Raw genomic sequence first — 25,835 nt, forward strand, 5'->3', positions numbered from 1 at the left:
AGTTCTCAATGACTCTATTTTAGAGGATAAAGGCTAAACTTCTTTTTTTTTTTTTTTTTTTTTTTTTTTTTTTTTTTTTTTTTTTGAGATGGAGTCTTGCTCTGCCGCCCAGGCTGGAGTGCAGTGGCCGGCTCTCAGCTCACTGCAAGCTCCGCCTCCCGGGTTCACGCCATTCTCCTGTCTCAGCCTCCCGAGTAGCTGGGACTACAGGCGCCCGCCTCGTCGCCTGGCTAGTTTTTTGTATTTTTTAGTAGAGACGGGGTTTCACCGTATTAGCCAGGATGGTCTCGATCTCCTGACCTCATGATCCGCCCGTCTCGGCCTCCCAAAGTGCTGGGATTACAGGCTTGAGCCACCGCGCCCGGCCGGCTAAACTTCTTAGTATGGCATATTAGGTCTTTCATGATCAGGCCCCAGCATTTGCATCTAGCTTCACCTCTTTGTCAGTGCCTCATTTCAACCTACACTCCAGGAACATCACAGTATCTCTAAGCCTGGGCATGTTTTAGTTCTGTAGTATCCATGCTGTTGCATAGGCTGATCCTTTTGCTTCAATTACTTTTCCTTTTCTTTGGCTGGCTAGATTTTACTGTGTCATCCAGTGAATCAGATCAAACATTTCCACTTTGGGAAAGCCTTCTATGACCTTTGTTGTCTGAATTAAAGGTTTCTCTACAGAACTAGAGCTCTGTGTCTGTGGATATTATATAGTTTTGATTTTATTGTTTTACTTTTTTTCAAGCTAGAATGTGATTTTCTTGAAAGCCTTGACTGTGTCTTTAATCTCTGTATGCGTAGTACCTACCTCAGTGCCTGGTGTTTAGTAGGTGTTTCAAAGATGTTTGAGAATGAATAGCCAAATGGTTTTTCCAAAACTTGGTAAGACATTAGCCACATTAGGATTCAAAATCAAGAGGAATGTCCTTCTGTCATGGCCCTTGCAACGTCAGTGGCTCTCATATCTTAGAGCATGTGAAGGTCAGCTTATTACCTAGTTGCCTTTTCCAATGTTAGTTGACCAGATTCAAGTTTCTGGGGTGAGCAAAGAAAGCTGGTGTTCCACTGGTAAAATCAAAAGTCAAGCCTGGCCTCCAAGGTGATTTTAAGATGTGGATGTCAAGCCTAATTTGTACCAAATCAAATGGAAATTTCAAGGAAACTGCTTTCAACTCAATATAAGCAGTTGGGTTGTCTAGAGCCAGGGAGTGGCAAACAAACTTCTTGCCACTAGAACTCACACAGAAGCCAGGCTATTGGAAAAGTGATTCCTGCTTTGGGTGAGAGTCTGGGAATAAATGACTAACTTGGTTATGCAAATATTGTTATAAGCATCTCTAGGATATCCTGTTTCTTATTAAGCATGGTCAAGCAGCCAGCATTCAACAGGCATTTCTTAAGCAATTGTAAAGAATCTGTAATTGTATAGAAATAAACAGGACACTGTCCTTGTCACAAAGAGACCAGCATGTAAACATACAACTTAGCCTTTAGAAGTCTTGTCCTGGCAATTTATCAAAATTCTCTTCCGCATCAAAAGAATAAGAACAGAGAGTTGAGGATCGGTATGAAAGAAACTTCTGTTTCCTGTTGTGAAACAAAAATTCCCTAAGGGGAGGTGACATCTGTAATGTTTTAAGTAAGGGACACCTCATCCTGCATTTTTTTTTTTTTTTTTTAAGAAGAGTATTTCAGAGGGAAGGCATGTTCGATTGACTGTGATAAAGTTGCTCCTAGAAAAGACCATGTTCACAGAACAAGAAAGCCGGGGTGGGTTCTCTCCACGGAACAGGAAAGCCAGGTGGCCTTTTGGTGGAGGGCACTATGGGAGGAGCTGCCTCAATGTAGAACTAGTCTTGGGAGAGTCCAGGGAGCAGGGTCAGTATCTTCCTGTGGGCAGCCCCAACAGAACTATGTGATCAAATGAGCATGGAATTCAGCATGAAAACCACAGCACAAAGAAGGGGGTACACAGCAGGATATCTTTGGTTAATAGAGAATTGCCTCATCTGTAAGTGAATCCTATTTTAGATTTTAAAACAAAAAAGGTTTTAAACAAAAGAAGTTAGTTTAGGAACAGGACATTTCTAAGTGTTTCCAGTGTTTTTGTCTCCTGGGGGAAGCTGTTTTCCAAGTGACTGTGGGTACTTCGATGATAAGGCAAAAAACTTCTGTTTACCTGCAACTGGGCCAAAAGGGATGGACAATACTGTAGCCCTCTGCTAGGCAGCAAGAGAGTCAAAGGAGTGGAAGTAGGGTTCTTCTGAACTCGGAAAAACTCTCAAAAAGAGATTATTTTGAAAGGTGGAAATTAAAAAAAAAATTGATAATGAATTTTAACTCTCCTTCTTATCAATACAAGAAGATGGCAGTTGGCTCGATGGAATCCTACAGAACATTATTAAGCACAATAACTTCTGATTTCCTGCTGAATCCAGAGGGCAACATAATATTACTCATTCTTTCACTCAACCAGCTAATGCCTAACAATCAGGGGCCTCTGATTGTCCACCCACTGCCTAGTATCCGGGGCACTTACCTCCCTCTGCTCTCAGGTCACTGCAGCTGCAAAAGAATCTGGGAGTTGAATTCAGCGTCCAAATGAATTATTTGTAAAATACAATCCACTCAATTTAAAGAATTTGCAGCAATTTGGATTATAAAATGCAATTAAAATAAATCTCCAGGCAGGACGTGGTGGCTCACACCTGTAATCCCAGCACCTGGGGAGGCTGAGGCGGGAGGATTGCTTGAATTCAGGAGTTCAAGACCAACCTGGGCAATGTAGCATGACCTCAAGTCTACTAAAAATAAAAAAAGCTGGCAGGGCACTTTTTTGGTGGTAGTGTACACCTGTAGTCCCAGCTAATTAGGAGGCTGAGGCGGGAGGACCACTTGAGCCTGAAAGATTGAGGCTGCAGCGAGCTATGATTACACCACTTCACTCCAGTCTGACTGACAGAGCAACACCCTATCTCAGAAAAATTATGAATAAATACATAACTGAACCTCCACAGGAAGCAAATGTGGTATTAGGAATTTGTTATTGTCCTACAGATGACAGTCACAAATCTACTTGTTGCAAGTTACTCAATAAATCCTACATTAGAACTTAGAGGGAAAGCCAAAGATTTCTCTTGCTACTCTTTAGTGTATTAAAATATAAAGGGGTTTTGAGAGTACTGTGATGGCGTAACAGCCTGATGGTCCTTGTCCATCCTTTCAACATGGAACAAGAAGAACTTGAAAGAACTACATGGAATCCTTGGAGCGTGTGTCTACGCAATATGATAAACTGAGCAGAATAGGTTCAAGATGAGGTTTCTCCTAGAGAAAACACTACCACTGTGCTGCTGAATTTTGGTCTGATGTGAGGATAGAGCCTAAGGATCCTGTCTTGAAATAAAAAATTATCCTATTAATGATAGATTCTTGAAGTTTTTTGTGTCTGTATGAGCTCTTGCAGGGGAATGTAGGGACATGAGTTTCACTCAGGCTGGGATTTCAATTGCCAACCAAGCTATCACTTACCTTCTCTGGGCTCCAATTCCTTTATCTCTAAAGGCAAGAGGGTTGAATTGGATGCTTTATTAGATATCTTCTTGATCTGAAACTTAGTTATAGGAAAGTTCTTTACTCATTTTTGATGCTGGTTCACTTAGCTGTCATATACTCATCTGTTAGATATTTAAGGCTACATACTTATTTATCAAGCACCATGCTAGGTTAAAGGATAAGTCTATAATGGTGAAAAGCAGAGTCGTACTTCCAAGGACCTCAAAATACAGTGGAGAGTGAGGAGCAATAATTAATATAATAAATAACAAACATAATGAAATGCAATGCACAATAATCTATGGGAAGTATAAAGTGCTTTGGAAACTCGAATGAGGGATAGTTTACTTAGTCTTTGGAAGTGGAGCAGACAAAGATGGTTTCTAGGAGAAAATAACATTTAAATTGAGCCCTGAAAGGGTTCTGCTGAGCAAGAGAATGAGGAGTTAGAGCTGTAGAGTGGATTATATTCAGAGGAAAGCATTTGTAAAAGGGCTTAAGGGTGGGGGAGCAAAAAAGAATATCAGCAATGTGCTTATGAAGCTGGAGGGAATTCAGCAGGGAAAACACATCATAGAGAAGGGTAGGGGTATAGCAGGATGCAATTGAAAGTGGAGTGATGGCAGGTCATGCAGTGAACCAGGGAGTTTGGATCTTACTTTGAAAATTGGTGGGGAAATGGGAGCTTTTGAAGCAGGGGAGTTAAGTGATCAGTGCTTTGTTTTAGAAAGATCTCAGGCTGCAATGTGTAGAAGGGGTTAGGGGCAGGGGCTTGGCTTGGCTGGCCAACTCTGAGCTGGAGGGCGAAACCAGTGAAGATGCTTTCATTTTTTGACAAGGCCACCAGCTGTGTAATTGGAGTTTTCCAGGCTGGTGCATGTGAATCCTGAGCCTGCAAGCTAGGAGTGACTAATGAGAGGGTACCTGATGCTGCTCTCTAGACTTGGGCCCCCTCTGTGAACACCTCAGCAGGCCAGAGAGGAGCTGTTCGCTGCTTCTTCTAACCTGGGCACTAACTGAGTCAAGCCTCCTATCCAGATTGGGGCTGGCATTTGCAGCCTCACCAGGAGCAGAGAAAGAAGAGCCAACTCCCTTGCAGGCAGATAGGAAGGAGCTGAGTCTCCACAGGACACTATCAGTCAGGATTTGCTCATTGCCTGGCTGAGTTGTCCAAATGGGTCCATATGCCCCACAGTTTCTGTCCATACCCTTGGATGACCTTGTCACTCTCAGCTTTTGTTTTGTTGCTTCATAAAATACTAGAACTTTCCAGAAAATGTGCAAACTCCTCCTTTGTTGGAAGAGGACATCGTGGCCATTCTTGCAAAGGACTGTAGACCCCTGGAGGAGGGGCCTCTCAAACACAGAAAGATTCAGAGCTACAAAGGGGAATGGCTTTGGCTGCCTATCTCAGGGTTTCTGAGCCCTGGTAGACAGAAAAAACACATGTGTAAATAACACAAACATTTGGCAGCTGTACCACATCCCCATTCATGCTTGGAGACCAGAAAGTTCAGAAGGCATGGGCTGGGGCTGAGGGACAAAAGTTGTCAATCTCTCTATCCAAAGGAATCTATTCTTGTAACTCTACTTTGGTGTGCTTTAATTCTGGGTCTGAAGCATAAACACTGGGTGTTGGTGCTTGGGGAGCCTGTGCAAAGCCCATGGAAGGGCTGTGCTTTGACAGGAGCTCTGTGAATGCATCATCTTGGATTGTGTTTTGCCTGTCATCACTGTGTATAACTATGTATAACTCTTTCAGTAGGTTGTAATTCCTTGAAAATAGCAAAGGTACTTATTCAATCTGGTTTTCCCAGAAGCACTAAAACATGGTGGCTTACACCCCGTAGGTGCTCAATAAGTTCTTCTTGGAATAAAAGGGAATATGTGTCTAGGTTTGCTCACTCAACTTTAAGAGTTTGGTAGGGAGGTCCTAGTTAGGGTATGCTGCCGCCATTCACACAATTGAAATGATTGGATTCTAACCCTGGGCAGTTTCCTGAAATTGAAGAGATCTCAGCTATATAACATTTCTGGGGTGCTTCACAGCCATGGGTGGGCCTAGGGAAAGCACAGCCTTATGTATTTGCAATGGCCTTGGAGACCATTCACCGATTATTAACTGTCATATCACAACAATTCACTGGGTGCTCCCCACATGCCAGTCCTCAATACGAGCTTCTGTATTCAGGACTTTACATCTATTGTCTTCATTAGTCCTCACTGCAGCCTAAGTCTTATTGCTATTTTTTACATGAGGTCATCTAGGCCTCTGGAGGTTATGTGATTTGCTCAAGGTCAGCTAATCATGCTAGAGCCAGGATTCATGCCTGGGTCTGTCTGACTCCATAGCTCATGCCCATTCTATAGCTCATTACATAGTTTCACTGGTTGTGTTAGTGGGGTTGCGTTCTGGGCAGGTGGACCAATGTTTATGGAAGCTTCACTGAGCCTTGAGGACTGAGGATAGCATGCATGTGAAGGGATTTTCTTCCTGGGAGATGACATAGAAAATGAAAGGCCTCCACAAACTCTAGACTCTCTCCTCCTGGCGCGGGGATAAGAACAGATGGTTGCCAGAACTCCCAGGTGTGTCTAGATATGATCCAGAAAAGAAAGAAATGAGATGTGATTCTGGAAGAGGGACCATTTATGGGCAGGACAACAGAAAGCAATGGGGTGTGTGTGTGTGTGTTGTGGGGGCAGTTGTTGAGTGCAGATCTCTGGAACCTCTGGCTAATAGCTATAGAGATGTAAACAGCAACCTTGAGAGTTTGGTGAGCTTTTTAAATCTCTGAACAAAATGACCTGGAGTAGGTGGTTCCTAGTCTATTCCAAATTGTCATACCTGAGTGACTATGCAAGGAAAAGATCATTTGGGGGATGACAGGAACTACTGTCTATGGAGCAGAGAGACTATTCTCCTGGATGCTTTACCCAGATTTTGAGGTAGGAGGGGAAAAGCAGCAGGGAAGGAGAAGGTCCAGAAGTCAGAAAGCCTAGAAGCAAGAATACAACAGTCAGAATCACAAATTACTTGTGTTAAGTTATTCTGTGTTTCAGCTCTGGGTCTTCACAGACCCCTTCCTTCTGGGGTCTCGGGCACATGGAAAAAGACAATCAAATGCATAGCAGAGTTGTATGAACCTAAGATGTTATTACTGTAATGTAGCAATTTTGTTCTGCCAACAAACCTGATATTTTCTGGTGAACATGGTCAAGATGTTAAGCCATAATCTTCCAAAGTTTATGTTAGAAAAGTAAAAAGTGCTGCTCAATGTGACATTCATAATTCTAGTGAAAGTTCTCCTTTCTTCCCCTGCAAAGTTCCCCATGGACTATATTTTGGAAGATGAGGGTAGAATTATAGAATTGAGCATAGAACTTTAATTTATCTGTTTTAATTATTTTTTATTGGTGGGGGAGAAGGGGAATTTTTGTTTAGGAAGGATCTGGAAAACAGAGCCCCAGTCTAATAAAACGCATTTTCCTGGTGATGTTAGATGTAGTTTTTTTTTGTTTGTTTGTTTGTTTATTTTTTAAGAAATCTTTGCCATTGACAGAAGAAATGTTTAGGAATTTTAGGGGATCAACCTTCCAAAAACATTGAATTGTGTGTTTCTACTAGCATAGTGAGCATACATTCATCCCTGTTGCCCTGGCAGGTTTAATTTATCCAGTGAAGCTGTGAGTGGTCACTTTTAGGTATGGTTATTACATGATTGAGGCAGTCCTGACAGGAAGAAAACAAAAGGACATATTGTGGCCATGGAGCAGAACAAATGGTTAAAGCCGTACCTGGCTCCACTATATTCTCCTTAACAAAACAAACGCTGTGAGAATTGATCTGTTTATAGAGAGACACCTTTTGAGTATAATGGCCCATTCCTGGCTCACGGCACACCCTAGACTCACTCAATCTATTCCTCCTTTTTCTCCTTTTTTTTTTTTCTTTTTTTTTGAAAAACTCTCAATTGCACTAACGACTGAAAAAATTCCAATTAGTAACTTGGTTTTTGAGAATCTGTATTGTTTGGTTAGTATCTGTACAACTCATCTAACTGATTAAAGAAAATTGCACAAGACTTAACCTTACAAAATAAATACATTTGAAACAAACCTTTTGATGAAATGTTGGTGGCACTTTTCTAATGGCACCTCTCATTTTGAAGTCTCTTTAAAACTGAACAAACCCCACAGTTTTGAATGGCAGTAGTTTTGGCAGCCAGGGCTCATTTGGACAGATTCTTATGGTCAAATGTCCATCTGTGGCCTATGTCTAAAATCTTCCATTTGTCTTCCTTTTCTGCAGAGTAAGTAAAATTACTAGCACACTTCAGATATGGGCTTCAGAGGCAGAAAGCTATGCTTCTGAGATGTAAAATATCTTGAAATAAGATTTTGTTCAAAGACCATTACGGGTACTTTTTCACCATTCTTTTGGAATCATTAAAATGATTCTTAGCTAAGATATGGATACACAGGAATGGTATGATCAAGTCTCACAGAAGTTTATATTCTACTGCATGAACTTCTGGCCTTATGTTGCTTCAAGTTCAGTGAGAGCCTTTGGACAAAAATGCATCTATGATGTTGCCAAAGCCAAAATCAAAATTAGAACCTTTTATGCTTCAACAAATGTCTCAAAAAAGGGAAAGGACAGCTCACAGAAGGGGAGAAAAGCTTTGAGAGGCAGAGGCAGGCAGATCACTTGAGGTCAGGAGTTTGAGATCAGCCTGGCCAACATGGTGAAACCCTGTCTCTACTGAAAAAATAAAAATTAGCTGGGCTTGATGGCAGGTGCCTGTAATCCCAGCTACTAAGGAGGTTGAGGCAGGAGGGAGGCGTAGGGTGGTAGGAGGGAGGTTGAAACCGGGAGGCGGACATTGCAGTGAGCCAAGATCACACCACTGCACTCCAGCCTGGGTGACAGAACGAGATTCCATCTCAAAAAAACAAAACAAAACAAAACAAAAAACAAAAGGGCAAATGATCTGAATCGACATTTTCCGAAGGAGATAGACAAATAGCCAGTAAGCACATGAAAAGATTAGCTATCATGGAAATGTAAATCAAAATGACAATGAGACACTACCTAACATCCACTAAGATGGCTATAATAAAAAAGACAAATAACAAAATGTTGGTGAGGAAGTAGAGAAATCAGAATCCTTATACGATACTGGTGGGCATGTAAAATGATGCAATTGCTTTGCAAAATAGCCTGACAGATCTTCAAATGGTTAAACATAGAGATTATCATATGATCCAGCAATTCCACTTTTAGGTGTATTCTTAATGAAATGAAAACATATATCCACCAAAAAATTGTACATAAATGTTCCTAAATGCTGCTAAACATTTTTCATCATGGCCGAAAAGTAGAAACAACCCTAATGCCAATCAACTGATGAATGGATAAACAAAATGTGATATATTTTATTTATCCATTGAAATGTTATTCTGCCACAAAAAAGAGTGACATATTGATACATGCTACAACATAGATGAATGTTAAAAACATTATATTATGCTAAGTGAAATAAACCAGTTACAAAGGACCACATATTGTACGATTCCATTTATACGGAATGTAGGAATAGATGTGTGAATTGTATTGTATGTGAGTTATGTTTCCATAAAGCTCTTGAGAAAAATAATGCATTTATGATGTGTCTCTGCGTCCTTTTTTATCTCCTTTGTTTTGTACTTGACTCTTAGAAACGAAAAGGGATATATCTTAAAATTATAGAAAAAACTAATTGAAAATCTTCAAGGGAGGAAAAATATAAGAATTATGTGTGATACCTACCAAGGTCAAACTTCTGATTGACTAAGCACGGATAAACCCTGGAGTTGGGTGAGATGCCACAGAGAAATTGTCCTTCATTGCTTTCTGCTTTTGAGACCAAGGAAAACATATTATGGCAAATATGACAGTTAGGTAGTCCCGGTAATGGCCAAAGCAGGTAGGCACAGACTAGGAACTGAAAAGAAAAACAGACAGGAAAAGACCCATTTCTAAAGTGCAAGTAGCTTTTGAATCTGATGTTTTTGTTCCATCCGGTTCACGGGTGTGTGGTGACTTTCTGTGGACCTGTTTGTCTGTCGCTAGGAGATAAAGAATCAAAGCTCTGCCCACGGCTACTCTCCTTAAAACTACACCTTACTGAAGTTTTTGTGTGTCAGCTGCCACTATAGTGTGTTTGGGATGGAAATTGTTAAAACGAAAATATAACAGAATCTACAGGCCGAGGCAGCATTGGAAATTGTCCAGCCATCCTGCAGAGCATGCACAAAAGAGATGTTTAAAGCAAGGCTTCATTTTGAAAGCAAACCCTTAAGGGAACATGTTTTAAAATTCTTTAAAAAGTCTTTGTTTGGCACATGAAAGGGAAAATGACCAGAGGGAAGATGAAGTTAGAGGCAGCCAAAGTCTGAACTTCAGGGCAGTCACTTGTTTTCTGTTCCTCCTTATTGTCTTTCTCATTGGATCAGCTACCGTAATTCACTACTTTAGTGATTGATGAGGGAGAAAAAGGAATCTCAGAAGAAAATGGCATAAAATCTCTATCAATGAATTGGCTATAATAGCACCAGGTGGATGGCAAAGAAACAGCCCAATAGCACAATCAATCAGAAACCTGCTTTAGTTTGGAAGCCTTACTTAGGCTTAAGGCAAAAATTCAGATTATTGAAATGTTTGTCCTCCCACCCTCCTTGTTTATTTGGTGCAAGTGTCTATTTAAAGAGGTTAATTGAAAAAGACAAAAACAAAAGCAGTGCTGAGGGAGACTAAAACAGACGTTTTTCAGGGCCAGAGTCCAGAGCGTCTTGACCTATGCTTTCTGAATGTGCCTTGTCTGTGCTGTGTGTTTCTTGGCATGTTGTTTCATTAATTGGTGCTGGCTTTTCTGCATGCTAATTGTGAGCAGCACATGGAGATATTGATGTTAATTAGTGTTTTTTTTTTTTTAAACACAAAAAACAAACCCCTTCCCGTGTGAGGCACCCTTCGGAATGCACATTTTAAAAATTTAAATTGGTCGCTTGGGGTGATCTCTTAAAACATTAACAAATTTAGTTTGGTGTTAACAACTTTTATGCTGTGGATGTTTCTACAAAGGAATTATCACCAGAGCTATAGAAAAGCCAAGTGGCCTATTAAATACTTCTGATGTGTATTGAAATAGTTGACCAAAGGTTGAATTTTCAGTCTTGGGGAACAGACAGCATCTCACCGTGTCTCATTTCATCCAGAACTCAGATAAAGAGGTAGACAACTGCATCTCATGATCACATTGTCATGCCCACCTTAGGCCTCTGGTGTACCTAGCACCTGCTGATGAGGCCTTGATTCTGGAGGAGGATGTAGGGAATGTAGATTCCAGACATTGGAACTTTGACTTAGACAAGCCTTTTAATGCTGTTTGAACCATGATTTCCCTTTCTGAAATAAGATTGGACCAGATAAACTCTCACAGTCCTTTGAGCTCTCAGATTTCGTTGTTCTGTGATTTATATGCTGCTGCCTCAGCACTCAGCTGCCATTCTTAGAACTGTTTAGATCTAATCACATAAATTAAAATATAAAATAGGTAAAGTGTACAGGACAGGGAAATTACGCTTAGTTTTTTCTTAATAAAAAGTTTTAATTAAGATATAGATCTATAAACACACATATCCACACACATTAAAATAATGTTATTTTCATTAGCAACAGGTCCTTGAATAACATTGTTTTACTCAATGTTGTTTCTATAATGTTGAGGAAAAATAATCAATTCCTGCAGGGGCCACTGTCTGTGTAGAGTCTGCACGTTCACCCCATGTCTGTGTGGGTTTCTTTCATGGACTTTGGTTCCCTCCCACATTCCAAAGATGTGCATATCTGATTAATTGGAATGCCTGAATTGTCCCAGTTTGAGCAAGTGTGACAGAGTGTCGGAGTGCATCCTGTGATGGGATGGCATCTTGTACAGAGTTGGCTCCTGCCTAGGACCCTGAACTTACAGGATAAATTCTGGCCACCTGAAACTCTTAACTGGAATAAGTATAATGAATAATGAATAAAATAATAAATACAAGTTATTGTACAATGAAAATTCATAAAGTATATGATAATCATACAAATGCACAGCAATAAATGATGCAGTAAGGAAGTGCTCAGAGAGTCACCATGTTTGTTATTATTTACTTTTGAACTGCATGGTGGTAAGAGGTAATCCTGACAATTTTCACTTTGCAAACATTTATTCTTTGATTTAACTCACCATCACTACAACTGTCATCACTCACTAATTCACCAAAAATTGGGTAAATGATTATAAGATTTGCTTGTATTAATCTTTCTTAACTGTATGTATAGCTCACATGTATTTTAATATTTAATATTAGAAGTACTCTGTGTCTTTATTAGAAGTTTGGTGATGTTTTCATGATCAGAAATATGATGTAGTAACTTAACTCTTGTTTAGATCAATTAGCCTGTGGTAACATTGGTGTTTTCAAATGTCACTTTGCTTGAAGTCATAGTTTCCAAGAACCTATTGATGATGTTAAGTAAGGACTGACTACAATTCAACTGAACCTTGCAGGTAAATTTTCATTCCATTAGCCCAATTGTCTATCATCCTCTTATAAATTTCACCAGCATGCAAAACAAGTAGCCCACCAAAGCCAGCTTCTAGGAATCTCTTTCTCAATTAACAAGCAATTATTGTGCATTCAGTATGTACTCACACTGCTCTATGAACTCTAGGGTAATTGAATAAATTTAAAACTTAGTTCAATTAAAAAAAAAAAACAGTGCTGCTTTCTTTGGGTATGAATTGTGTTCATCATAGGGATTTAGGAAGGAGAAGAAAACAGAAAGTAGTTCTAGTTAGAGAAATCTTCATTGAGTATGTGACACGTGAGTTAGACTCCAAAAGTTAGGCAAGGTAAGGGCATCCCAATAGAAGGATGGGAGAAAGTAACATTAGAAAATAAATACAGATTACACCAACCATCTCTGTTGAGGAAGTAAATGGAGGGGTTTACTGATACAAACAAACAGCACTGCTATGGCACATCACCATGGTGTTTAGACTTCAGGCTATGGCTAACATGAATAAGTTGTTTTGAACATTACCATGGAGTGCATGCAGAATGAATCCTCATGCCCTAAAATTATCACCTCTACGGAGCATTCTAGATGTTCCCAGATGGAATTAAATTGTCCATTGCATGTTCTTCTTCCATGTATTTTGTAAGTATTGGGTTGCAATTAAGATGGTGTTTGTCAAAAAAACCTAAAATATCTGAGCCTGAGGCCAAAAAGGGAGATATAATATAAGAGTGGTCTTTTAAAAACATAAGGCATAAAACACAATATTGTTCCTGTGCTAACAACCTTTCAATGGACTGCTCATCTGCATTCTGATATGTAAAAAGCTTGAAAATCATACCTCTTATCCTTACAACAGGAAAAAGTTGGACACACTGGAAATCAATGACTTTTCATGGACCTGTCAGAGAATTGAGGTCTTGGGACAAACTGCCATCATGAAACCTGGAGGGACAAGTACATCCAGAAAGACATAGCCAAATCTGTTTACCTCAGGCAAAAGCTGCTGAAACCATAATGTAGAAGGAACACAAGTAATTTTGATGAATTTCTAGAGGCTGGACTAATTTGAGAGTGATAAACATTTGTGGGGCCACAGCCCAGAAAAGGGGAGCACGTTTTCATGAAATTTGCCTCCAAGAAACTACCAGGTTCTCATGGTGAATATCTGAGGAAAATCTCTGTGTCTCTGCCAGATGGAGAGGAAGAGTAATCACTGAAAAATATACCCAGAACGTTCTCTGTAACCAAGCCCCACTCTCCAGGGAAAAGGACTTGCCTTAGCCCATCTGGGGTAAAGACATTTCTTACACTTCAGTTTTCTCTAGCCTTCTTACTTGAGTGTGAAACAGGAAGACATAAATGAGTCAGGGTTTTAAGGAAATATATTAGAAATCCTGAAATTAGGAAGAAAGTAGTCAGCAGGGATGGAACAAAGCTATATTTGTGGGAAAACACTGTGAAGATCACAGCTCTGAGATAGGTCAGCCAGAAGACTGATGAAGTTTAATTGGAGAATTATAGAATGCTCCTTTATACTACTGTACCAATAGAAATCAGTGTGCTAAGAGTGGATTACAGTTGAAAAAGTTGCCAGACACAGACTCTTTTTGAGGAAGGGAGAGGACTTGGTGAAAGTGAAGTCAAGAGAAGAGACAATAAAAGGACATCACAGGAATTTGAAGCCTCTGGCACCTGCATCTACAGCAAACATTAAACTTGGCCCAATTCCTAGCCAGATTACATAAATTCTTACACTCTAGATCTATTTGTTAAGTCCATATTACCTAACACAGGTGATACTTTTAATAAAAAGTCACAAATAATGCCAAAGGGCAATAAAAAATCACAGTCTGAAGAGACAAAGCAGCAATCAGAACCAGACTCTGATACAACATAAGATGTTGACATTATAAAATAGGAATTTAAAATAACTATAATTGATATGTTAGGAATTCTATTAAAAATAGACAACATAGATGAACATATGTTCATGAGGCAAGCATGCCCACTCCTACCACTTCTATTCAATGTAATATTGAAAGTCCTAGACAGAGCAATTAGGCAGAAAAAATAAATAAGAGGTATCCACATAATAAAAGAAGAATTATAATTGTCCCTGTTTGCAGATGATATAATCTTATATATAGAAAATCCTAAAGACTCTATCAAAACACTATTAGAACAAAGAAACACATTCAATAAATTTGCAGGATACAAAATTAACATACAAAAATCAGTTGCATTTCTACATACTAACAACCAAACCTCTGAAAAGGAAATAAATCAAACAATCTTATTTACAATAGCACTAAAAAGGATAAACTTAACAAAGGAGATGGAGAATTTGTATACCAAAAACTACAAAACATTGATAGAAGAAATCAAACAAGACACAAACAAGTGGAAAGATATCCCATGTTCATGGATTGGAAGACTTAATATTGTTAAATATCCATACTATCCATACTATCTCAGGTAATTTACAGATTCAGTGCAACTCCTATCAGAATTCCAATGGCATATTTACAGAAATTGAAAAAAAACTATGAAATTTATATGGAACTACAAAAGACCATGAATAGCTAAATCAGTCTTGAGAAAGAAAGAACACTTTTTGATTTCAAAATATGTCACAAAACTACAGTAATTAACAGAGTACAGTACTAGCATGAAGACAGACACATAGATCAATGGAACAGAATATAAAGCCCAGAAATAAATTCAGGCATATATAATCAACTGATCTTCAACAAGTGTGGCAAGAATACACAATAAAGAAAGGACAGTCTCTTCAAAAAATGATTTTGAGAAAACTGGATATCCACCTGCTAAAGAATGAAATTGGACCTTGATTTTATACTATACACAAAAATAAACTGAAAAATAGATTAAAGACTTACACATAAGACCAGAAACTGTAAAACTCTTTGAAGAAAACAAAAGGAGAAGGGTAGAGCCAGATGGCAGAACACGATTTTCCAGTGCCTGTCTCCCTGCAGAAACATCAATTTGACCAACTATCCAAACATGAAAATATCTTCACAAAAAAGCAAAGAAAACCAAGCGAGGGATAACAGCACGTAAGTGTAGCAAGGAAATAAGAAAAGACATATTAAACAGGGTAGAATGTGCACTTTTACATTACCTATGTCACCCCTCCCCTAATCTCAGGCCCCGCAGCATGGAGGGAGATACTCTCTGCTTAAAGGAAAGATAGGGAAGTGAACACTGGATTTTGCCTTAGGCTTCAACACTGGGCCCACAGCAGTAAAACCCTACAATGAGCAGACTGCAACAGCCCTAGACCTCAAGTTTACAGGGTCTTTCTTCTGATTGGTCAATTTCACTATTGATGCTCTCTATTGCACTTTTCATTTTGTGCATAGTAATTTTCAGCTTCAGAGTTTCTGTTTGATTTTAAAAATAATTTTAATCGTGTTGTTAAATTTCTCATTTTGGTCTTTTATTATTTTCCCCATTTAAAAAATATTTCCCTGTATTTTCTTTTACCTCCTATACTTGTAGTAACCACAAAACAAAAAGGTATGTTAGATAAAAAATAAAAAGTAAGGAATCAAAGCTTATTACTAGAGAAAATCCCTTAATCACAAAGGAAGATAGCAAGAAAGGAAGAAAGTTAAAAAACATCTACAAATCAACTAGAAAGCAACTAACAAAATGGCAGTAGTAAGTCCTTACCTATCAATAATTACCTTGAATATAAATAGATTAAATTCTCCAATCAAAAAACATAGAGTGCCTGAATGAATAGGAAAACAAGTTCCAGTTATATGTTGCCTACAAGATACTAACTTCACTTGTAAGGACACATATACACAGACCAAAGTAATGGGACAGAAAAAGATATTTCATGCAAATGAAAACCAAAAGAAAGAAAGAATAGCAATACTTAGATAAAACAGATTTTAAGTCAAAAACTGTGAAAAGGAAAAAGTCATTACATAATTATAAAAGTGTCAGTCCAGAGAGAGGATATAACATATATATATTTTTATATAAATACACATATAAATATATGTGTATACATAAATATAAGTATGTAAAAATATATGTGTATATATTATACACACACACACACACAGGCAATCAACATTAGAATGCCTAGATATATAAAACAAATATTAGTAGATCTGAAGGGAGAGATAGAATGCAATACTGCCAAGACGAGCTTGGTCAGGGAGACCCTAACCCAGTGATGCTAGAGGAATGAAAGACCCACACACAGAGATATAGAAGTGTGAAGTGGGGAATCAGGGGTCTCACAGCCTTCAGAGCTGAGAGCCCCGAACAGAGATTTACCCACATATTTATTAACAGCAAACCAGTCATTAGCGTTGTTTCTATAGATATTAAATTAACTAAAAGCATCCCTTATGGGAAACGAAGGGATGGGCTGAATTAAAGGAATAGGTTGGGCTTAGTTAACTGCAGCAGGAACACACCCTGCTAATTAGCATTAGCAGATCGCTCATGCTAATTATTTTTGGCTTAAGAATGCCTTTAAGCAATTTTCCACCCTGGGCAGGCCAGGTGTTCCTTGCCCTCATTCCCATAAACCCACAAACTTCCAGCTTGGGCGTTAGGGCCATTATGGATATGTTACAGTGCTGCAGAGATTTTATTTATGGCCAGTCTTGGGGCCAGTTTATGTCCAGACTTCGGGGGCTTGTTCCCAACATGTCTCCCTTCTTTGATTTGCAAAGAGATAAAAGCAAGGGCAGCTTTGTCACTGTAAGCTACTTCTCGCAGGAGTCAGGATCCACATCTGCAGACTATACAAAGACAAACAACATAAATTAAAAGCACAATCATCGTTGAAACCACAGAGCTTCCAAGTGTTTTTATCCATTTTAATGGGTTACTAGCTGCTAATTTGTCTGCAGCTCCTTTAAGCATGCCAGTACCTGGCATTAAGGCCAGGTGTGCCTGTGATGCTTTAAATATTTGTTCTTCTAATTTTGCTATATCCAAAGACAAGTTTGTAGAGTGTCCTTCTAGATGCTTTTTTATTCTTTCCCAAATTTTGATCTTTTTAAGAGCATTTAATGGTTTCCACAAATCCTTATGTTTAGCTCCTAGAGCGAGCTGTATCATTTGAGGTTGAGGTGACACTATACTGACATGGTTCCAGATAATAGGAACTTTTGCTGTACTTCTTATCATTTCTACCATCTGACCATTTTGTTCAGATCGTCTGAACATAGTGCGACTGTGGCATGCAGACTGAGAAGTGCAATTTAAGCTAAACATCCCCTTAGGGGACCAATTAATAATGATTCCATAGGAATCATTGTGCAGTACCTCTGCCTGTTCTGCAATGCAATCTTCCTAAACAAGTACATTCATTTTTTCTAATTGGGTCCAATCCTGTTTACAAATAGGTTTTTGAGGGTAGTATGCCTCAATAATAGGAGCAGATTTATTATGGTAAATACTGAGATCAGAAAGCATGTGTAACTGTGTCATAGAGTGATTGCATCCAGGCATTATTGCCAGCCAAGTTTGATAAATATACCCAATAAGTATAATTGTTCTCTGTGTCAGTCCTTGTTGAAGGAATACTCATGGCAGTGGTGATAACTGCTCTCATAGCTACCATTAAATTATTTATTGTGACTGGTTGTCCTGCTTTCCTCAGGTTTTCCTCTGCCATCTGTGACAGCTTCTTGATCTGTCCCCAGGTGGGTGGCTGTGTTTGATGGGTGTTGTTCGTGACAGCTGGGGTCCTCCTCAGTGTCAGTTTCTACATGGCTGCAACTGGGGGATCCTCTGGATCCTCCCAGAGTCTCTTCCTCGGCATCTGGCTCACGATAAGGTTATAGGTGTCTTGATGGTATCCAAATCGGCTGTTGATTTTTGCCTGGAGAAATACAAGCATAACCTCTAACCCAAGTTATTATTTTACCTATTTCTTAACTTTTTGTTGTTGGATATTTTCACCAAATAATGCTAGATTCAATTGTGTATGGACTGTCCTGTAATCCCTATTTCTCCTCCTTTTTGTTAAATTGAGCAGGTTGAATTGGCCATGTGGACGACCAGTGCTGTAGAGAAATGATTGAAATGTCTGCTCCTGTATCTACCAAACCTTTAAATTTCTTTCCTTGAATAGTTATTTCATAGGTAGGATGTTTATCAGTAATTTGATTTACCCAATATGCTGCTTTGCCTTGTTTATTTGTGCTTCCAAATCCTCCTGTTCGTTTAATTTCACCCATTCCCACATATGGTACAATCAGTAGCTGTGCTATGCACTCTGCTGGCTCTGCTTTCCAGGGAACAGAAGTAGATATAACAATTTGAATTTCCCCATTGTAATCTGAATCAATGACTCCTGTATGTATTTGTACGCCTTTTAAACTTACACTAGACCTTCCTAAAAGTAATCCTATTGTCCTGCTGGCAAGGACAATCCTGTTGGGATCTTTTGTGGGGGTTCCCCAGGCAGAAGGCTTATTATGACCATGCTTCCCACAGTTAAAGCAAGCTCCAGGAAATGGAGTATTTCCTTTATCCACTCTCAGTCCTGCCATTGCCTGTGCCAACAAGGTAGCTTTATGCAGATTACCTTGAATACCATCACAGGCCTTGATATAATCAACTAAATGTGCTTTCCCTCTGATAGGTCACAGAGCAACCTGGCAATCGGGATTAGCGTTGTCGAAAGCTAATAACTCCAGTACTATATCCTGAGCAGCAAATCTGCAATCTTCTTTTAAAGAGACTCCTGTAACCGAGCTATAAAATCAACTTATGGTTCTCTGGGTCCCTGTTTTATAGCACTAAAGGAAGGGTGTTGTTATCCACCTGAAGTGATTTTTTTCCCAGGCTTTAATGCACACTCCTCTAAGCTGTTCTGTGGCATCATCCTGCATGACCACTTGTGCATCTAAACCAGCCCAGCCGCCAACCCCCAAAAGTTGGTCTGCAGTTATATTAATTTAAGGTTGGGCCTGGGCATTGTGAGCAGCCTGAATGGAAGCTTCATCTGCCCACCAAGTTTTTTTGCCCCGTGTCCTCTGGAAAAGAAAGATCTGGGAGGTCATTTTCTTCAAAATAATAAGGAGAGGGTGCAGAAGGGTAGGGATGAACCTCTCCTTCCTTTGCCACTTTAGCTTTAGCTGGCAAATGGACATGCTCTGTAACCTCTTCTGTTACTTCACTATACTCTTGTTCCTCTTCATTATCAGTGTGAAAAAGTTCCAAGGTGAAATGAACCAGACCTCATATCTGTCCCATTATTACCCTGATGCTTCCAAGTTCCCCTTCTTACTCACCATGGGGATTGCTTTAAGAGTACTCAGGTGTCCTCCAGCTAGTTTTACATTCCAGTTGTCGCTCGGGCAACCCTTCGACCTGGATTCGAGCCCCCATGAATGGACGCCACTTGCCGAGACCAGCTCCGTCAGGGAGAACCTAACCCAGTGGTGCTAGAGGAATTAAAGACCCACACACAGAAATATAGAGGTGTGAAGTCGGAAATCAGGGGTCTCACAGCCTTCAGAGCAGACAGCCCTGAACAGAGATTTACCCACATATTTATTAACAGCAAGCCAGTCATTAGCATTGTTTCTATAGATATTAAATTAACTAAAAGTATCCCTTATGGGAAATGAAGGGATGGGCTGAATTAAAGGAACAGGTTGGGCTTAGTTAACTGCAGCAGGAACACGCCCTTAAGACACAGATCGCTCATGCTAATTGTTTATGGCTTAAGAATGCCTTTAAGCAATTTTCCACCCTGGGCAGGTCCGGTGTTCCTTGGCCTCATTGCTGTAAACCCACAACCTTCCAACTTGGGTGTTAGGGTCATTATGGACATGTTACAGTGCTACAGAGATTTTATTTATGGCCAGTCTTGGGGCCAGTTTATGGCCTGACTTTGGGGGGCTTGCTCCCAACACAATACAATAATAGTAGGGGACATCAATACTCCAATTTAAGCAATGGATAGATAGTCCAGACAGAAAGTCAATAAGGAAGTATGGAACTTAATGTACACTTTAGGCCAAATGGACATAACAGGACATTTTATCCAATAGCAGCAGAATACATACCCTTCTCAAGTGCACACACAAAATTCTCCAGGATATATTATGTGTTAGGTCACAAAATAAGTCTTAACACATTTAAGAAGACTGAAATAATATCAAGTATTATTTCTCATCACAAAGGTACAAAATTAAAAGACAATAACAGGAGAAACTTCAGAAAGTTTACAAATACATCAAAATTAAACATGCTCCCAGATGATAAGTAGGTCAATGAAGAAATTAAAAGGGAAATTTAAGAATATTTTGAGACAAACCAAAACGAAAGCATAACATCCCAAAATGTATAGCATGCAACAAAAGCAATGTTAAGACTGAAGTCTGTAGCAATAAATCATCCTATGTGAAAAAAAGAGAGAAAGATATCACATCTAAGAACCTAACATTACATCTCAAGGAACTAGAAAAGAAAGAACAAACGAAGACCCAAGTTAGAAGAAAAAGGAACATAATAAAGATTCAAAGCAGAAATGAATAAAATAGAGACTGGATAAACAATAGACAAGATCTAAGCAAAACTAAGAGTTGGTGTTATGAAAAGACTGACAAAACTGACAAACCCTTAGCTAGAGTAACTAAGAAAACAATCGAGATGATTTAAATAAATAATCAGAAATAAAAAAGGAGGCATTACAATGGAGACAACAGAAATACAAAGGTCTGAAAGAGACTTATGAACAATGATATGTCAGCAAACTGGATAACCTAGAATGAATAGATAAATTCCTAGACACAACATACCAAGTTTGAATTATAGAAAACTGGAAAATCGAAGTAGAACAATAATGAGTAAGGAGATTATATCAGTAATAAAACTCTTCCATTAAAAAAAGCCTAGGATCTGATGGCTTCACTGATGAATTCTACCAAACATTGATAGAACTAATACTAATTCTTTTCAAACTCTTACCAAAAATTGAAGAGGAGGAAATGCTTGCAATGCCACTTTAAAAGGTCAGTGTTACACTGATACCAAAACCATGCAAAAACTCTACAAAAAAAGAAAATTACATGTCAATATTCCTAATGAACATAGAGGCCGAAATCCTCAAGAAAGTATTAGCAAATTGAATTAAACAATGCATTAAAAAGATTATTCACCATGATCAAGTGGGACTTATTCCTGGTATGCAAGGGTAGTTCAACATACACAAATGTGTAACAACATACACAAATGTCTAAATGTGATAGACCACAATAATAGAAAGAAGGAGAAAAACCACATGACCATCTCAATAGATGCAGAAAAAATACTTGACAAAATTTAACATTCTTTCATAATAACAAGTCACAACAAATTAGGTAAAGAAGAATTGTACCTCAACACAGTAAAGGCCATATATGACAGACTCACAACTAACATCATACTTAAAGGTTGTAAGTTAAAGCTTTTTCTCTAAGATCAAGAAAAAGAGAAGCATGTCTCTTGAAACTTCTATTCAACATAATACTGGAAGTGCTAGCCAGAGCAATTAGGCAAGACAAAGAAATAAAAACTATCCAATTAGGAAAGGAAGAATTTAATTGTTCCTCTTTGCAGACAAACATATGGTCATATATGTAGAATACCCTAACTAATTCATCAAAAAACTGTTAGAACCACTGAAACAATTTAGTAAAATTGCAGGATACAAAATTAACATACAAAAGTCAGTAGCATTGCTATGCACTAAGAGAAAATTATCAGAAAAAATTCGAGAAAACTCATTTAAAATAGCTGCAAAAAGGATAAAATACTTAGAAATTTAAGCAAGAAGGTGAAATATCTGTACAGTGAGAAGTATAAGACATTATTGAAAGAAATGGAAGAGGACACAAATAAATGGAAAGAAATCTCATAGTAATAGATTAGAATTAATATTGTTAAAATGTCCATACTGTTCAAAGCAATGTATAGATTCAATGCAATCCCTATAAAAATATGAACACATTTTTTTGCAGAAATAAAAAATATCATAAAATTCATATGGAACTATAAAAGATCCTGAATGGCAAAGCAATCATGAGCAAAAAGAACAAAGCTGGGGGAATCACACTACCTAACTCCAAAATATACTACAGAGCAATAATAATCAACACAGCATGGTATTTTCATAAAAACTGAAGCATAGAACAATGGAACATAATAAATAGCCCAGAAGTGAATCATGCATTTACAGCTAATTCATTTTTGGTAAAGTTATCAAGAACACACAATAGGGAAAGGACATTTTCTTCAATTAATGGTGCTGGGGAAACAGAACATCCACAGGCAGAAGAATAAAATTAAACCCTTATCTCACACTATATACAAAAGTCAACTCAAAATGAATTAAAGACCTGAATGTATGACCTGAAACTGTAAAACTCTAGAAGAAAACATAGGGGAAGAGCTCCACGACATTGGTCTGGGCAAAGATATTTTTCATTGCATAAAACTAAAATGCTGCTGTACTGCAAAGTAAATACTTAACAGAATGAAGAGACAACCTAAAAGTTTGGGGAAAATATTTGCAAATCATACATTGGATAAGGAGCTAGCATATTAAATATTTAAGAAACTCAATCTATCTAATAACAGAAAAGATAACTCAATTAACAAATGAACAAAGCATCTGAATATACAAGTCTCAAAAGAAGACATAAAAATGGCCGACAGATATATTTAAAAAATTTCAGCATTACTAGTCAACAAGGAAATGCAGATCAAACCATAATGATCTAACACCTCAAACCTATTAGAATTATTATCATCAAAATGATGAAAGATTACCAGTGTTGTCATGGATGTGAAAGCAAGAAAACCATTTTCATTGTTGATGGGAATGTCTATTAGTACAGCCATTATGGAAAACTATATGGAAGTGTTTCAAATAACTAAAAATAGAATTACTACATGATCCAGCAATCCTGCTACTGGGTGTATATCCCAAGGAATTGAAATACATAGATTAAAGGGATGTCTGCACTCCCATGTTCCTTGCAGCATTATTCATGATAGCCAAAATATAGAAACAACTGATGTACTCATTAATGGATGGATGTTTAAAAATGTGGTATATAAATACAGCAAAATGTGATTCAGCCTTAAAAAGGTAAGAAATTCTGTCATTTGTGACTGATTAATTTAGAAGAAATCATGGTAAATGAAATAATTTAGGCACAGAAAGTCAAATTCGACATGATCTCACTTATATCTGGAATCTACAGTAGTTGAGCTCATAGAAGTAGAGTAGATTAGTGGTTACTAGAGGTCAAGTGAGTGAGCATAGGAAACAAGGAAAGATGAGATATTTGTCAAACAGCGCAAAGTTTATTTAGACAAAAAGATAATTTCTGGTAATCTATTGCACATGACTGTATGTAACAGTAAAGTATTTTATATTTTAAAATTGCTCTAAGAGTAGATTTTAAATGTTCTCATCACAAGGAGATGATAACTATGTGAAGTGGTGTATTTTTTAATTAACATGATTTGATTATTTTCACAATGTATACGTGTTTTGAAACATCACATTGTACTCCTTAAATATTTTTTATTTTCAATTAAAAATAAAATTAAATAAAAAAGAAAACATAGAAAAGAAACTTCGTGACACTTGGCTGGGCAATTATTTCATGGATATGACACTAAAAGCACAGGTGACAAAAGCGAAAGTAAACAATGGGACTACATCAAACTAAAAGGCCTCTGTACAACAAAGGAAACAATCGACAGGGTAAAAAGATAACCTGCAGAATGGGACAAAAAATTTGCAAACCATCTATCTAAGGGGTTACTATTCAAAGTATATTAAAATGCCTATAACTCAATAGTAAAAAACTAATAACCCTATTAAAATGGGCAAAGGACTTATAGATATTTTTCAAAGAAGATATATAAACAGGCAATAGGTATATGCAAAAATATTCAATGTCACTAATCATTAAGGAAATGTAAATAAAAACTACAACAAAATATCACTTCACATTTGTCAGGATGGCTATTACTAAAAGAAAACAAACCCCTCCCAACACCCCAAAAAACAAGTGTTGAAGATGTGGAGGAAGTGAAACCCTTGCACACTCTTCGTAGGAATGGTGCAGCCTCCTCAAAAAAATTAAAAATAGAACTATTGTGTGATCTAGGAATTCCAATTTGAAAATTATCCAAAGGAAATGAAATCAAAGTACTGAAGACATACTAGCACTAGCACTCTGTCACCAGACTCATGGCTATGGAAAGAATAAGAGAGATTTTACATGGGACAATGAAAACTTCCAAAACTGAAATAAAAAGAAAAAAGAAAAAATAGTAAAATCCAAACAGAAGATCAAAAGCATCAAGAACTGTGGAGCAATTACAAAAAGCATAACCTAAGTATAATTAGAACACCAGAAGGAAAAAAAGGAAAGAAGCAGAAAAAATATTTTAAGCAATAATATTTGGGAACATTCCAAAATTAATGACAAATACCAAATCACAGATCCATGAATCTGAGAGAACATCAAGCAGGATTTTAAAAAGCCATCTCATGTACCCCACAAATATACACACCTACTATGTACCCATAAATATGAAAAATTTTAAAAAATGCCCCAAACACCCCCCCACCAGCTGCCACCCCAAACACAACTAGGCAAATTGTAGTCAAATTACAGAAAACCAAATAAAATTTTTAGCCAGACTGAAAAAAAAAAAAAAAAAAAAAAAGCAAACCTAAAAATACAGCACATATATAGAGAAATGATGATAAGATTTACAGGACATTGATCACTGGAAACCGTGCAAACAAGAAGAAAACCGAGTAAAACATTTAAAGTGTTGAGTGAAAAAACCCTCCAACCTAGAATTCTATATTAAGCGAAATTATCCTTCAAAATTGAAAGAGAAATAAAGACTTTCCCAAACAAACAAAAACTGAGAGAATTTTTTGCAAGCAAGTCTGCCCTACAAAAAATACTAAAAGATGTTCCTCAGGGAGAAGAAAAATGATATAGATCAGAAGTTTGGATCTACGTACAGACAGGAAAAGCATCAAGGAACAGTAAGTGAATGTAAAGTAAAAACTTTCATTTTTCTTACTCTTAATTGATTTAACATACAGTAGTTTGTTTAAAATAATGTATATATGTACACGTGTGTGTGTGTGTGTGTGTGTGTGTGTGTGTGTATATATATATATTTTTTGAGATGGAGTCTTGCTCTGTCACCCATGCTGGAGTGCAGTGGCATGATCTCAGCTCACTGCAAGCCCTGCCTCCCAGGTTCACGCCATTCTCCTGCCTCAGCCCGAGTAGCTGGGACTACAGGCGCCCGCCACCACGCTCATCTAATTTTTTGTATTTTTAGTGGAAACGGGGTTTCACCATGTTATCCAGGATGGTATCAATCTCCTGACCTCTTGATCCATCCACCTCGGCCTCCGAAAGTGCTGGGATTACAGGTGTGAGCCACCGCACCTGGCTGTATGTTTATATATTTTTTAAGGTACATATATGTGCCTATGTATGCTTATGTTTAAGTCAAATTAGTAACAGCAATGATATATTGAATGGGAGAGGATAATAGGATTATTTTATTTTTTATAAATTATTCATACTATCCATGAGGAGATACAGTATTATTAGAAAGTGGACTT

This window comes from Rhinopithecus roxellana, chromosome 3, assembly GCF_007565055.1.
Source record: "Rhinopithecus roxellana isolate Shanxi Qingling chromosome 3, ASM756505v1, whole genome shotgun sequence".
NCBI classification, from domain to species: domain Eukaryota; kingdom Metazoa; phylum Chordata; class Mammalia; order Primates; family Cercopithecidae; genus Rhinopithecus; species Rhinopithecus roxellana.